This window comes from Lontra canadensis, unplaced genomic scaffold, assembly GCF_010015895.1.
Source record: "Lontra canadensis isolate GAN:19392208 unplaced genomic scaffold, GSC_riverotter_1.0 scaffold11, whole genome shotgun sequence".
Lineage (NCBI taxonomy): Eukaryota > Metazoa > Chordata > Mammalia > Carnivora > Mustelidae > Lontra > Lontra canadensis.
This window is the reverse complement of record NW_022631005.1, coordinates 9,431,755-9,446,217: the sequence shown is the minus strand read 5'-3', so window position 1 is coordinate 9,446,217 and position 14,463 is coordinate 9,431,755. Positions and strand designations below refer to the sequence as shown.

At 35.7% G+C, this 14,463-nt stretch overlaps 1 long non-coding RNA gene across 1 annotated transcript in view; it reads right to left on the bottom strand.

Moving 5' to 3' along the window:
- Positions 1–1,301: 1,301 nt before the first annotated feature.
- Positions 1,302–14,463, bottom strand: part of LOC116866940 — a 55,539-nt gene continuing 42,377 nt past the window's right edge. The window contains exon 6 of the long non-coding RNA XR_004382513.1: positions 1,302–2,445. This is a non-coding gene — a long non-coding RNA (uncharacterized LOC116866940). The remainder of the gene's footprint in view (positions 2,446–14,463) is intronic.

The window sequence follows — 14,463 nt, the reverse complement described above, 5'->3', positions numbered from 1 at the left end:
TTGCATAATGGCTCACGCTGGCCTCTCTGCACATTCATGATCACCCACAACCTTAGCACCCAGAGTTCACTACATTCAATCTACTAAAAATGTCTGACCCCGAACAACCTTGGTGCTTGTGAGTATTCCAGGACAAGAGCAGGTGCAATATTGCATGTGTTCATTTCTACATGTTTTTCAAAGTTTTGTGTACAATAAAATACTTTTTTTTTTCTTTTTTACTAAAGCTTGAAACAAGAAGTGAAATCTATGGTGTGTGATGTTTAGCCAACTCAAAGTGAAAGATGTCTGTTTAAAGCAATATTACTTAATGGAGTCTATACACCTAGATTGGTTCCATATGTTTATTATGTTTATTTATCGATTGCTGATTAAAAAAAAGATAAATGTGCTAATTAGAAAAAGTACAGGGAGGAAAACATAAAATTACAACCACTTATAATCTCACCACATGGAGACTGCTAGTATATATGTTTTCTTTTACAGCAGTTAATGGATGAAATATAACATAAAAATTAGTGGATGAATTCAGAAATGGAAAGATATATACTTGCACATATGAGGCAACACCATATAAATAACTTACATCTTGTTTTATTTTCTCTCTATATAAGAATCTTTCTGCCATTAGATTTTTCATATTCTCAGTGGCTGCATGGTGTTTCAGTGTATGCATCTGTTGGTTCACAACCTCTTTGAGAACTTTCCAGGTATAATTTAAAACCAGACTCTGTACACCCGGAGGGTAAGGAGACACCAAAGAAAGAGGCAGACCAGTCCAGATTGGTGGGTGGCACGTTTCATATGCAAGGAACACTTGAGAAGCTCATCCTGGGCAGCAGAAAGATGAGTAGATTTCCACACCTGCCTGCTGGAGTCTTAGAAGATTCTATATAGAGGCTTTAACTGGCTTTAGTCATGTACCCAGGCCAGATAGCTTCCACACCACATCTCTGTCTCAAGACTGTATCTTTGGAGCAGCTTCTGAGAGCAGAAAGGGCAGGTGAAACCAAATTTCTGAGGACTGGGAAGGGGGTGGGGATTACCCAAGTCTAGCTTGAGGATCAACTGGCAGTCATGTCTTTTTCATGATTTCTTCCAGTATTGCACCTATTGTGATGGGCTCTTACAGTCTTGTATGCTCCTCTTCCACTCCTCTTCCTTCCACTGTGACCTCAGCAGTAAGCAAAGAGTTTCACTAGCACGGAGGTAGCTCATTTAATAACAATCTGGCTGCATTGGAGACGGAAGTAACAATATTGGCATGTGCAAGAGAAAACAGGTTACGATAGCAATTCTCAAGATCAGTAACAACTTTTTCCACCAACAGCCCCATGATCCCAATTGTTGATTTACTGAGCCCTCTAGTCTGGGGGACATATTGCTCAGGGCATTTGTTTGTGCCCTCATGTAATTTACTAGAGGTGATACACTAGCAAACTCATCAGGTATGAACACACAACATTCTGTTTGTATAATGTCACAAGTTTATCTTTGTGAGGCAGGCCAAAGTTATACCATTTTGGAGGACAGATATTCTCCTTAGTGTTCAGTGAGAACAGGCTCTATTGGCTGTCATTTAAGGTTTGCTGGGTAAACTTAATGAAGTCTTCTATGTGTATTATAATGTACTCCAGCCTAATGAAGGGGACAAAGACTGCAACCAAATGATAACACCAGTAGACAACAGACAATGCTTACCTGCCTTGAGGAGGAGGTTGGCAATTGTAACCATGGGGCAGATTTTCTCCTCTCCCCAGGAAAACCCAGGGCACAGCAGCCCAACAACCCAGGTAGAAACCATACTGGGTCCCATTTGGAGCCACCTAATGCATACTTGGTGATACAACCAGTCAATGCCAAACCAGTTGCTATCCTTTAATATGGCAGAATGACTACACCATTCTGGTGATATCCATCCCATATTCCTGGTATAACTAGATTGATTCTTTTTAAAGTGATTTTTCTGTTCCCAACATAGAGATGCCCAGGTGCTAGGTATTCAAAATCTGGGGTAAGCCACATAAACCCATCCCAAAACTGAGTATAACTACTCATTTATCCAATAGTGGTATTTTTAGGACCCTCTGGTCAGTAGTTTGACAGGATGCTTATGGAGTTTGACAAAATGAGAACTCCCATACCTAGTGTAATTGAAAGTGTGTACTATAGGTCAGTTTCTGGATCAGTATTGGTAATGTCAGGTAAATTGAGAACACTAGTTCTAGTTTGTTCTTCCTTAGTGTACTGCTTTTGAAACTTCTAATTGCCTCCCTGGAATGGTGATGCCCACCATGGCAATCCTCAAAATCTAGAGAGAACAGCTGCCCTCACACCCTACAGTTGGATTGATTTCTTCATCAGGCAAGCAAATGGAACCACTGTAGAGAAGTATTTCCATTAGGTGCTGATCACATGACTGGACACCACAGAAGCAGCAGAAATCTAAGGATGAAAGACAGATATTTAGCCAAGATCCTGTATGGGGAAGTATTCCCCTTGATAAGAATTACACTTATGTCCAGATCCTTAGATGGGGATGTGGTTGCAACTTTAGGAATTTGACCAGGTTGTACATACCATACACGATGGCTACTGGAGGCAGCACTGGCAAGTGTAAGAGGGGCTGGGGATGGGATATTCCAGACCAGGATCCCTACAGTCTCCCCTCTTTCAATGGTGCATGTTCTATGCCAAGTATAATGCATTCAACAAGTAAATCTTGCAGCAGGACAATAAGGTCCCAGTGGAGATTGAGTAGTTTCCCCTTACCCAGGAGTACAAAGTAACTTGCCCACCCTGGCAAGACATCATATTGTAAATTCCAGTAGATAATTTCCCAGGCATGATGAGGCTTGATGTTCTGAACAACATGGAGTATTGATCCACGGTGAGAGTCAGGGCAAAGGACCTACCAGTTGATCATTTAAAGGTATTAAACCCCAAGATAGTACTTTAGTGCACACAATGAAAGCTGTTTTACTTAGTAACTTAATCTCCTGTGTTAATATTCTTTTTGTTTTTAACTCTGCTGCTTGCAGGGAGATGGAACTGGATGCAATGGCATGTTCTTTTGTTCAGTCTTATACATCATGACTTTTGAAATGTGACCCCCAATCACTATCTATTCAATGAGGGCATCCATACCTGGTACTCAGCTTCTTGAATTCCGTAACAGTAGTAGATTGGTTAGCATGGTGACATGGGAAAGCTTGGTTTAACCAGATGCTGTGTCCACACAAACCAGGGCATATTAAGAACCTTCACTTGAAGGAGGGCGGCAGTATGATCAATTTGCCAATGCCTTACTAGTTGGGAGCTCAGATGGGTGTACCCAGCTCCTTTGGTAGCTGCCTTTCATATTGTTTAGAAGGTTAGCTGTTACTGCATTAATGAAATCACTGTATTTCGAGGGTAATCCAGCATCCTTGGCAATAGCCATCTGCCCTGGGAACTGCTGTGTCAGTCCTTTCTAGTATCCAATCTGCTATATCGACTGAAGGGTCAGTTGCTGGGGCTCATACCTGATCTAAGGCATCAGCTTCCTGATGCCAGCAAGTGTCAGTGTCTTATGAGCTAGGTTGTGGGAGAGTGACACTGCCTCAATCTCTTGCAGGTGAACCCAATGTCTTTCCGCATATCCTGATCCCACAAGGTCCTCTTCATAACCCACCCCTTGGCTTCCCATTTTCCAACGCGTAAAGTTAATCCCTTTAGAACAGCTCAACTGTCAGTGTAAAGGGTTAAGGGACAAGACTCATAAGCGATTACAAGAAAAACCACTCTGAGTCCCACCCACCAGCTGCTATGGCTTGTTCCTGTTTCCATCCAGACAGTGCTAGTGTTGGGCTGATTGGCAATTGCAGTCCATGCAAATGGAATTGCCTAGACTAGATCCATCTGAATAACAGGCATCAGCAGGAATTTCCCTCATTTTCTGGCTATGGGTGACAGAGGCCACCACAGAAATAGATTCCCATGGGGAATCTGCATATTCTGCAGGGCCTAATAGCACTCACATTCCAGTGACAGGGGGCTGGAGGACCAGATGCTCCTCTGTTGCAAATAAGCATGTCCTTTGGTTAAGGTTGGGGTTTGAGCCATGGCAGAGATGGGTCTATGTTTTTATCACCATATAACGTGCCTTTGGGAGAGGCTGTACCTGGAAGAGCACTGCTTACACTGCTAGGAGAAGTTCTGTGGGAGTATTTCAGGTTTCTGCTCCCTCCAGAGCTGGGACCCAAATCCTAGGGATATTCTCTCCTTCTGTTGTTTCTGCTACAGCGTCCAACCCATGTTTTCTGAAATCAAACACGTATAACTCAAATGGTAACCCTGCTTGGGAGATGCCTAGAGGTTTAATATGTCTTGGGGTGCCTGGGTGGCTTAGTTGGTTAAGTGTCTGCCTTCAGGTCAGGTCATGATCCAGGGGTCCTGCGATCGAGCCCCATGTTGGTCTCTGCTCAGTGGGAAGCCTGCTTCTCCCTCTCCCTCTGCCTGCTGCTCCTCTGCTTATGTGCACTCTCTCTCTCTGATAAATAAATAAATAAAATCTGTCTTATTAGTATTTTTGCTGTAGTGAAATCAGCCTGCTGCTCTGATCCCCAGTCCCCTACATGCTCTTCCTTTACCAGGAAGCAATAGAGACAGAGGCATTGTGCCAGATGGGGAATAAAAGTCCTCCAAGACCTTAACATCCCTAAAAAGGCTTGCATCTCTTTCACATTTGTAAGGGTTGGGTAGGCTTTTACCTTACCAATGACAATTTCTGGGACAGTGCCTGTGTGTTCTACCTGACCAAATGACACAAAAACTGCTGCAGTGCCTAGTCTTTGAATTTTCTGTGGATCCACTACTCATCATTTCCCTTGCAGACTTTCCAGCAAAAACTGTTGTCCTGCAGTAGAGGAAGTCCTTACATGATAATATTATATCCTTTCTCTTGCACTTTTGGATTTCTGCTGATTTGAGTAATTATAAGAAAGGGTTGAATACCTTTGACCATACACTGAGGGCAGCATTTTGCATTGCTTTGTTCAGAGAAATTTTCGGAAGTAGAGGTTTGGGGTCAAAGACATGATTAATACTGCTGCTAAATGACGGGAAATAACTATCTCATGCTGTTACTTTGCTTGCTTTGAAATTTGATCTATATTAAGAGGTTAACATTTTTATTTAAATAGAAGATAATATCAATAATTAAGTTTTGCAGAATGCTGGGGTGGCTCAGTCAGTTAACTGTCTGCTCTCGGGTCAGGTTATGATCTCAGAGTCCTGGGATTGAGTTCTGCATTGTTCTCCTTGCTCAGTGGGGAGCCTGCTTGTACGCTCTCTCTCTTTGTCTCTCTGATAAATAAATAAACAATATCCTTTAACAAAGATAATTAAGTTTTGCATTTTTTAGTTACTTGTAAAGCTGACAGTTTATAAGCTGTGTTTATTTATTGACATTTTTGTTTTTCTTTCTTAAAGATTTTATTTATTCATGAGAGACAGAGAGAGAGGCAGAGGCAGAGGGAGAAGCATGCTCTTAGCACAGCAGGGAGCCCGATGCGACTGGATCCCAGAACCTTGAGATCATGACCTGGGCTAAAGGCAGACACTTAACCAACTAAGCCACCCAGGCACCCTTATTTTCATTTTTAAAAAGATACTGAACCCACTTAAGGATCGAATTTTGTGTATGTGTAAGATACTGCTTTTTTTAATGCTGTTTGATAACTCCAATTTTTATATCAATATGATTTTATGATCTTTATAATATCTGTGAGTTTTACAATGGTAATTATTTTAAATTTCTGGTATTATTTATTTGTCTTATTTCTTTTTGAACAATTTCTCCAGAGGTATAGCACTTCATTGAGCTTTTAAATAACCTACTATAAAAATTTTAAATTATTGGATAGAGTTTTAAAATATTTTTAAAAATTTGACTCTTAAAGTTTATATTTTTTTCCTCTTTTCTTTAGATCAAATTTTCTGATCTGTCTTTATGTTTTTGAGATAGTTGCATAGATCACTAATTTTCAGACTTTTTCTTTTTTTATTTAAACTTTTTTTTTTCTAATATATAAATGTATAACTATAAAATTCCTTTAAGTACTGATTTCATTATAGGTCGTAAATTTTGATATATTATATTTTCATTATCTTTTAATATTTAAAAACCATTTTTTCAGTTTTATTGAGTTAGAATTGACATATAATGTTGTGTAGTTTAAGGTGTATAACATGTTAATTGAATACTTAGGTATTGTAAAACAGTCACCATAACAGTGTTAGTTAACACATCCATTAATTTAAAAGTTATCCAATTTTTTGTTATCTTCTTTTATTTTCATTTCTCTTAGAGGTATATCCCTTAATTTTCAACATATGATATTTTCCAGTTACCTTTTAAGCAGATTTTTTTTTTTTTTACATTATACTGAGATGTTAGAGAACTATATAATTTCAAATCTTTGAAATTTGTTGTGATGCAACATATGACCAACTGCTATATATATACATCCCATGTGCTGGAAAGAATGTGTATTTTGCATGAATGAAGTGTTCTGTTTAGTATGTTATTTTAAATATGCACATAAATTCAAATCTGTTATATGTATTTGTCAAATATTCATTCTGCTCATTATTTGTGGTCATTTGTCAATTAATGAGAGACTTATTTGTTCTTGTAGTTTTCTCCATTTTGACTTTATAATCTTGGACTTTTATCACTAGACACAAAAATTTTGAGTTTTCATACCTTCCTGGTGAAATAAAAGTAAAAGCAAGATGAGAAGAGGAAAGAAAAAAATATATAAATAAGAAAATGAGAGAAGATTGAGAGAATTTACCATAGCTGATAACATCCCCCATTTCATATCTACAAATGTTTACATATATTGATATGGGCACCAAATTGTCTAAGAGAGAAATTGATCAGAACATGAAATCCAAAAACATAGTTTTTAAAATGGCACAGAAAATACATAGGTAAAAGGTATTTTGTACCTTTTGTTGTACTCATGCCAATAAATGATAAAATTTGCTAACATTGACTAGACTCTAAAGTAAACAAACAATTTAAATATTCATGATTCACTCCCTAGAATGAAAAAAGTATTTGATTGTAAAAAACAAAATCATAAAACTGGAGAATATATTTTAAAAGTCTTGAAAGGCATAAGGTCTTCCAGAAAGCAGAATATATTTTTAAAAAATGATTTATAAGATGAAATTTTTCAACCTTGGACTATCAAAGAAATAACAGAGAACTCACAATAATAACTCAAGTTTACTTTATATCAATAAATATATTTTAAGTGGCAAAAATTTCTTTGTGAAATAAGACATGTAAAATGTATCAAACTTAGATAATGAAACACTAAGCTAAACTCAGCATAAAATAGAATATTACTTGAATTTCTACCATATAAACAGAGTAATTTTCAATATTTGATATGCATTTTTTCAAACTCTGTCTATGGATAAGGATGTATTAATTCATTGCACAAATATATTTTAAATGTATTGAATGCCAGTGGGTAGATGTTAGTGATACAATTTTGAATAATTAAATCGTTTTTATATCATATTCTGGATACTATTTAAAGTCTTTCACATGTACTAACTTATTTAATGTTTACTGAAAGTTCCAGAGGTGGGTTTTAAAACATTATTTGCAAATTATAAATGAAGGCTATAGCAAACTCGGAGGTGTTTTATAATAGGCCAAGATTACCCATCTGGAGAATTAATTTAGACAGTATGGATAGATTCAATATTCTACACAGCATCTACAATAAAAAGTAGACCAGTAAAAAGACATTTATAATTGAGTGTTATAAATGCTTTGATGTGGTAATTACAATATGGGCATTGATTAACATGGAATAGCATTAATGTGTGTGTTTGCCTTAAAGAATTCCAGACAAATTAACACGTAAGCCTCAAGAATGACTCCAGGAAGAATAATTCAGGAAGTGGTTATCTCTACAGATGAAGGAAAATATAGAGCTTTTGAAGAGCTATTGTGGTATAAACTCTGAATGAGAAAGCAATATGAAAATGAGGGTAACATAATATATACGTACAGCATATATATGGATGTGTCTTGAACATACCCATTATAATTTACTTATTCATTTTATCTTGTTTTTTTTTTTTTTTAAGATTTTATCTATTTCAGAGAGCAAAAACATAAGCAAGGGGGAGGGGCAGACGGGGGGTGGAAAGCATACTCCCCGCTGAGCAGGGAGCCTAATGCAGGACTCCATCTTGGGACACCAGGATCATGACCTGAATGGAAGGCAGATGCTTACCCGACTGAGCCACCCAGACACACATTTTATATATCCTAGGTATGTTTTATCATTTAAGTTTTTCTGCAAGCTGATTATTATCCTATTATATGTAAAATAAATAGTCTCTACCCTTCTCAATGAATATCTCTTTCTTTTTTCTCCTTATTCACAGCCTTTGAAAAATCTGCTATTTAAATAAAAATTTGGAGGAAGAAAACCAAAGGAAACTACACTATGAGAAAAAAACCTGCCTTTCATTATAGATACTTATTTATCATACAATAAATTGTGAGCTCCTGGGCCCCAGATTTGATGTTGGTATCTTTGAACACCTCTTAATAATGCATATTCTGCTCAACATAAATATATTTCTCCTTGAATTGAATCATGAAGAGTGTGTATTTTGCTTATAGTATATTGTGATTATAAATGAATACTTATCAGCAAAACATCACCTTATATGCTATGGAGTCTATGTCAGATTCTCATATTATCAGAAAAATCCAAAATTGTTTTCTAATTTTTAATTTAATATTTTTTGAGTGGATTTCAGCAAAGCCTCCTTTAACTTCTGTAAGTCATTCATGTTACAGAAGGAAACAAAGAAGACCTCAATTATTTACCATTATTTCCACTGGACGAAATGGAAGTTTCATTGCCTTAATCTTACATAGACAAATGATCCTATCAGTCTGATAATTCACAAGAAATCCAAAATTCCAAACTAATGTATGGAATTAGGACTATATATTTATGTTTTTAGGTCTTGGCAGGATATTTCTTTGTAGGTTAAACATTTTTTCCTGAAAATTTATTGAAAATTTCCACAGTAACAAATATTAACTGTATCATAAACTTGAAGTAACTTGAGGTCAGAGATTAATTATAATCTTATGAGTTTCCCTTATACAAGTTGGGATATTAACTTTTTCATAGCATGTACTCAAAAATTATCATATAAAATATATAACTCTTCCATGTTTTTAATAATAAGAAGAGAAAATATATAAGCACAGCTACCACTTACTAAAACCCTAGTATTCATCAACTTGTGTTATAGGTATTACAGGCATTTGATCTCTTCTTCATTTATTTTCTACAAGAACTCTGAGTTATAGGCGGTATTAACTTTATAGATAATTATGTTGAGACTTTGAGGGTTCTAGTGTCAGGCACAATGCTAATTAAGGTGTGGTAGGCCTTAGTTGTTGACATTTTTTTTTCATTTTGCAACCTAATAATTTCACAGAGAAGACAGTGTTTACTGTCTCATGAATTATGAAAGATCCTGAGAAACAGCACTCATTTTTTACCCTAGAGGATTCACCAAATTTAACACGTATTATTGAAGATAGTCAACATTTTACAACTCGAGTGGCTTATGTAGGATCAGAGGAATAATACAAAGTATCTCTGAGAGATTTTTTTCTTAATTGCTAAAATTATATACTTCCTTTTGTCACATTATCATCTTTGTGTGTTTAAATACCAATTGTCTGTAAATCTTATCCTGTGATCTCACCTTTTAAAAGGAGAATGAATTTTCCATCCTTCAAGTTTACTGTGGGAGTCTTTTCACATCTATTTATAGCACTTAGTTGACCATGTTCTAATTATTTACATATTTCTATACTTCATTCTATATTATAAATGTCTTGAGGACAATATTATAATTTTGTAGATGAAGTCCAAATTAGTACTTTGCACATAATAAATATGGGGGTCATATTAAGGTGGGGACTTCTTACCCCTTGGTTTAGGGTTCCATATGGAGGACTGTCTTTAAGAAAACCATGCCTGACTTTAGGTTATACCTTTTTACTGATCTCCAAGGAAAGAGAATGATTTACTTGTTTGATGAATTTTTAGAGAAAACATTTAAAATGCTCAACTGAGTTTCTTTTTTTTTCTACTTTTGCACTTCTTCTACTTGCAGATAACACACATTGTCAGCTCATTGGTATCAGAAAGTTAAGGATGGACTGCTTTGAAGAGACCTGTCATTATCAAGCTATTCTTATATGCATAGGTCTCCCTATATTAAGGATAAATTATTTGTAAGGCAATGTGCCCATATATAAAAGCCACATTCTCTAGTCAGTCTTTAGTAATAATAAAGCTGAGATTTTTACCCCACTTGTCTGGACTCAGGGAGGGAAAAAGGATTATTATTTATTAGTCCTTGCCAAATGTAACATCTAATGCATTAGCCATGAATACTAAAAAAAAAATACAGAACAGAATCACAGAAATAAAATGTGGCGGTTGGATTGAAACTCATGTTTAGAAAACATGTTATGTGGAATTGTGACATTTTTCAGGTCAATGTAAATTACAGAAGTTTGCAAAATTGAGTGACTATTTTCATACAAGGATACCAGTTTTGTGGGTTGTCAGTATGTTGGATGCTGTGGTTGATACTAAGTTTTATAAGCACATTCTTACCTAAGCACACATGGATATGGGAAAAAATGGGGCTCTAAGCAAAAATTAGTTTTCAATTTTCAGTGCAGACATGTAACAGATAAAATTCAATAGCAAAGATTTTCTTTCGGACTATATTTCTCATTCAAGTATGTGAAATAGAGTCTGTGAATTATGTATTGTTTAAAATTTACTATTTTTCCAGCCACTGTTTTACTACTCTAATTACATAACCCATTAGGCCCATCATACATGGGAAACTACCTTAAGTTTTTAGGTCCTAAAGTAACCACAATAAAGGATGTGATGACAGGAATCATAGAAGTCACCTGTGTTTGACTTCTGTCTGGCTGAGGCTAAGCAGAGTAAGAAATTGGAGAGAAAGAATTTTGAACTGGTTATGCCACGGGTGATTAATACATAAGATAATTTACTTTTCACAAGAATTCCCTAGGTCTTTATTTTGGAGTTTAACCTTCAAAGAAAATGTTATTTCATCTTTATTATTTCCTTAGGAACTTCATAAAGGGAGACAGTGGTGTTAAAACTTGGTGTATTCCGATGCCATTCATTCAATCTCATCCCAACCCCTATGATGAGTTTTATTCTACATATATGCTTGAACCAAACTTGGGACAAGAAATGAAACAGACTTGATTATAAAATAACTTTGGAGTTAGTATATTAATGTCTTTGTTGTTTGGTGGTGATATCATTTGAAAGCAAAATTCGTATTTCTAATAGCAGTTCCAGAAGTAGCCACAGAAGAGTAGAGTTTTTCTTTTCTTTCTTTCTTTTTTTTTTTTTTTTAAGATTTTATTTATTTATTTGACAGACAGAGATCACAAGTAGGCAGAGAGGCTGGCGGGGTTGGGGATAGCAGGCTCCCTGCTGAGCAGAGAGCCTGATGAGGAGCTCTATCCCAGGACCCTGGGACCATGATCTGAGCCGAAAGGCAGAGGCTTTAACCCACTGAGCCACCCAGACATCACCGAGTTTTTATTTTCTTAATGTTTTCTCCAAATGGAGGTCAAATCTATTTAATTCAGGTGGAAATATTATTAAACAAATTATATCCACTTAATTGAAATTTTCCCTAAAAGTTATTTTTCATAAAAATAAAGTTGGTATCTTATTTCTGTCAATTAGATTCCTTCCTCTTTTTCAGAAATTAGATTGGGAAAAATGGGAGATATATAGTTTTTTTTCTGTTCAAGGACTGAACATTTGCCTCCTCTTAACTTTAAGGAAGTCACTGAATCACAAATTAAACATTTCAACATAGACTGAAAATTTCCAGACAAAATGTAGTTAATGAGAAGGTCATGAAAATGACTTTAAATAGCACTCATATTTTTGATGTTTGGAATTTGGAACTAGTTGGCTTTTCTAACCCTGTAAGTCTCAAAATTACTGGATCCCTCATCGATTTGATTGCAGGCCATATTCAGAGGATGCCCCTGTTAGCGCAGCTGTATTCCATCTTATCTCTAGTCTCAAACTGATTAATGCCTTCTTAAGGTTCTTCTTTGTTCTCTTTTGTGATAAACAAACAATCGTTCTGACTTTTCCTAGTCTTTTTTGTTAGATCTTCAGATTGCTTTAAGCATATGCTCTTCTTTCCAATCTACTGAAGATAAGAAATTTATCTTCTTTGCCATAGCATAACAAGGGTCATCAGATTTCAGATTCAATATTTATATCACAGTGCAAGGAGTCCGATCTGTAAGACAGAGATTGTATCTCCAATGTTAATACCTCCAATATTAGATTATTGTTACATGAAGGCAACACAATTGTAACAAAGAGACCTTAAATATGACTTAAATAAAATAGAGATTTTTCTCTTGCATAAAATCCAGAGGAGAGAAATTCAGAGATGACCCAACTGTTTTTAGCATGTAGTGTTTATCTCTGTGTTTTAAGCATAAGCTCTAGGATACTTCACAGTATGTAGAAAATGAGAAAAAAAATGAGGTGTCTTATAGCATTTTTTTAGAGATCGTGAAGAGACTTGGTGTAATTTCCAGTCATCAGCCTTTGGCCAGAACTTGGTCACATGGCCAAAACTAGCTATGAGCAATGCTTAGGCACTCTATTTATAGGTAGACTGCCATCTTTCCAGAGAAAACTTGGGAAAAGACAGGTAAAATAGATGTTGATTGGACAATTGTCTGTCTCTTCATATACTGAAATAATTTATTTTGAGTCTTCCTTTACAGTTCCTTCTTCATAAAGATGATTTTATAGCATCTTAAAATCATAAAAGAGAATTTACATATGAATTAGAACTATTTATTATAAACAGAAATTCAGAGAAAACCACTTGAGTTGATAATTTTAAGTATTTCTTAGAGCATGCTGATAATGTTAGCCTTTCCATAATTAACACAAGTTCATATTACAATTTCTAATGGTTAAAAAATGCGGCTAACAAAAGCATTCACAAATTTTCCCCTAGATCAAGATTCTGGCCTCCTCACAGAACTTATTTTGTTTTCCCTGGTTACATAGTCACATACCTTTTATTTTTCTCAATATCTTAGTTGACAAAATATTGTGACCACTTTTACTATTAGTACCTCTTTCCAATAGACTTTTTGAAGTTAGCTAGCTCTTCACTATAAAGTATACTTTCTACTCTACTAGTTTCTAATGTGATGCAACTTATCTGGGTCTTCTTCAGGGGACTTTCAGAATGCTGTGATCAAGATATCAGCCAAAGTGTCAATCATCTCAAAGCTCTTACAAAGAAGGATTCACTTTCCAACTAACTCACATAGGTGTTGATAGAATTCAATTCCTTGTGAGTTATTAAATTAAAGTCATCAGTTCCTATTTGACTGATGGCTATAGGCCTCCCAGTTTTTTGCCATAATAGCTTCTTCAATATGGCAGTCTGCTTCATTAAAGCATTCAAGCCAAGAAAGTAGTGAAAACAGTCTATAAATGTAATGGAAGTCAACGACTTTTGTAGCCTAATCACAGGAGGGACATCCTATCACTTTTGTTGCTTTCTATTTAAAAGTGAGTCACTAGGGATGCCTTGATGGCTCAGTCAGTTAAGCTAAGGTCTTGATCTCAGAGTCATGGGGTCACACCCTGTGTTGGGTTCCATGCTGGTCATGGAGCCTACTTAAAAATAAAAAACAAAATAAAATAAAAAGTAAAAATGAGTCCTTAGATCCAACTCACACTCAGGCAGAAGGAATTACACAGTGTGTAAATATTGGAAAACAGGATTATTGTGGTCCATTTTAAAGTCTGTCTACTATACAAACTATGCTTAAATCATATGGACCGAAGAAATGTGGACCAGTGTATCAAACTATTTGCTACAGTTATCTGTAGGATCTTTAAAATGCCTTAATACAGTAGATTTATAAGAAGTTATATCATTCTACATGAACATGTAAGTGAAAAATAAAAGGATAATACATATTATTTTTAAAAGATTGTATTTATTTGAGAGAGACAGAGAGCATGAACAAGGGGGGAGGGGTAGAGAGAGAGAGAGAGAAACAGATGCCCCAGTGAGCAGGGAACCCATCATGGAATTTGATACTAGGACCCTGGGATCATGACCTGAGCCTAAGACAGATGTTTAACTGACTGAGCCACACAGGCACCAGAGCATAATGCATATTAAAGAAGGCTTTATATTCATTCACACATTTTTCTCCTCAAAAATGAAAAAAAAGAATATAAAGGAAGTAATTATTATCTACATATGTACAGTAGAAGATATTAA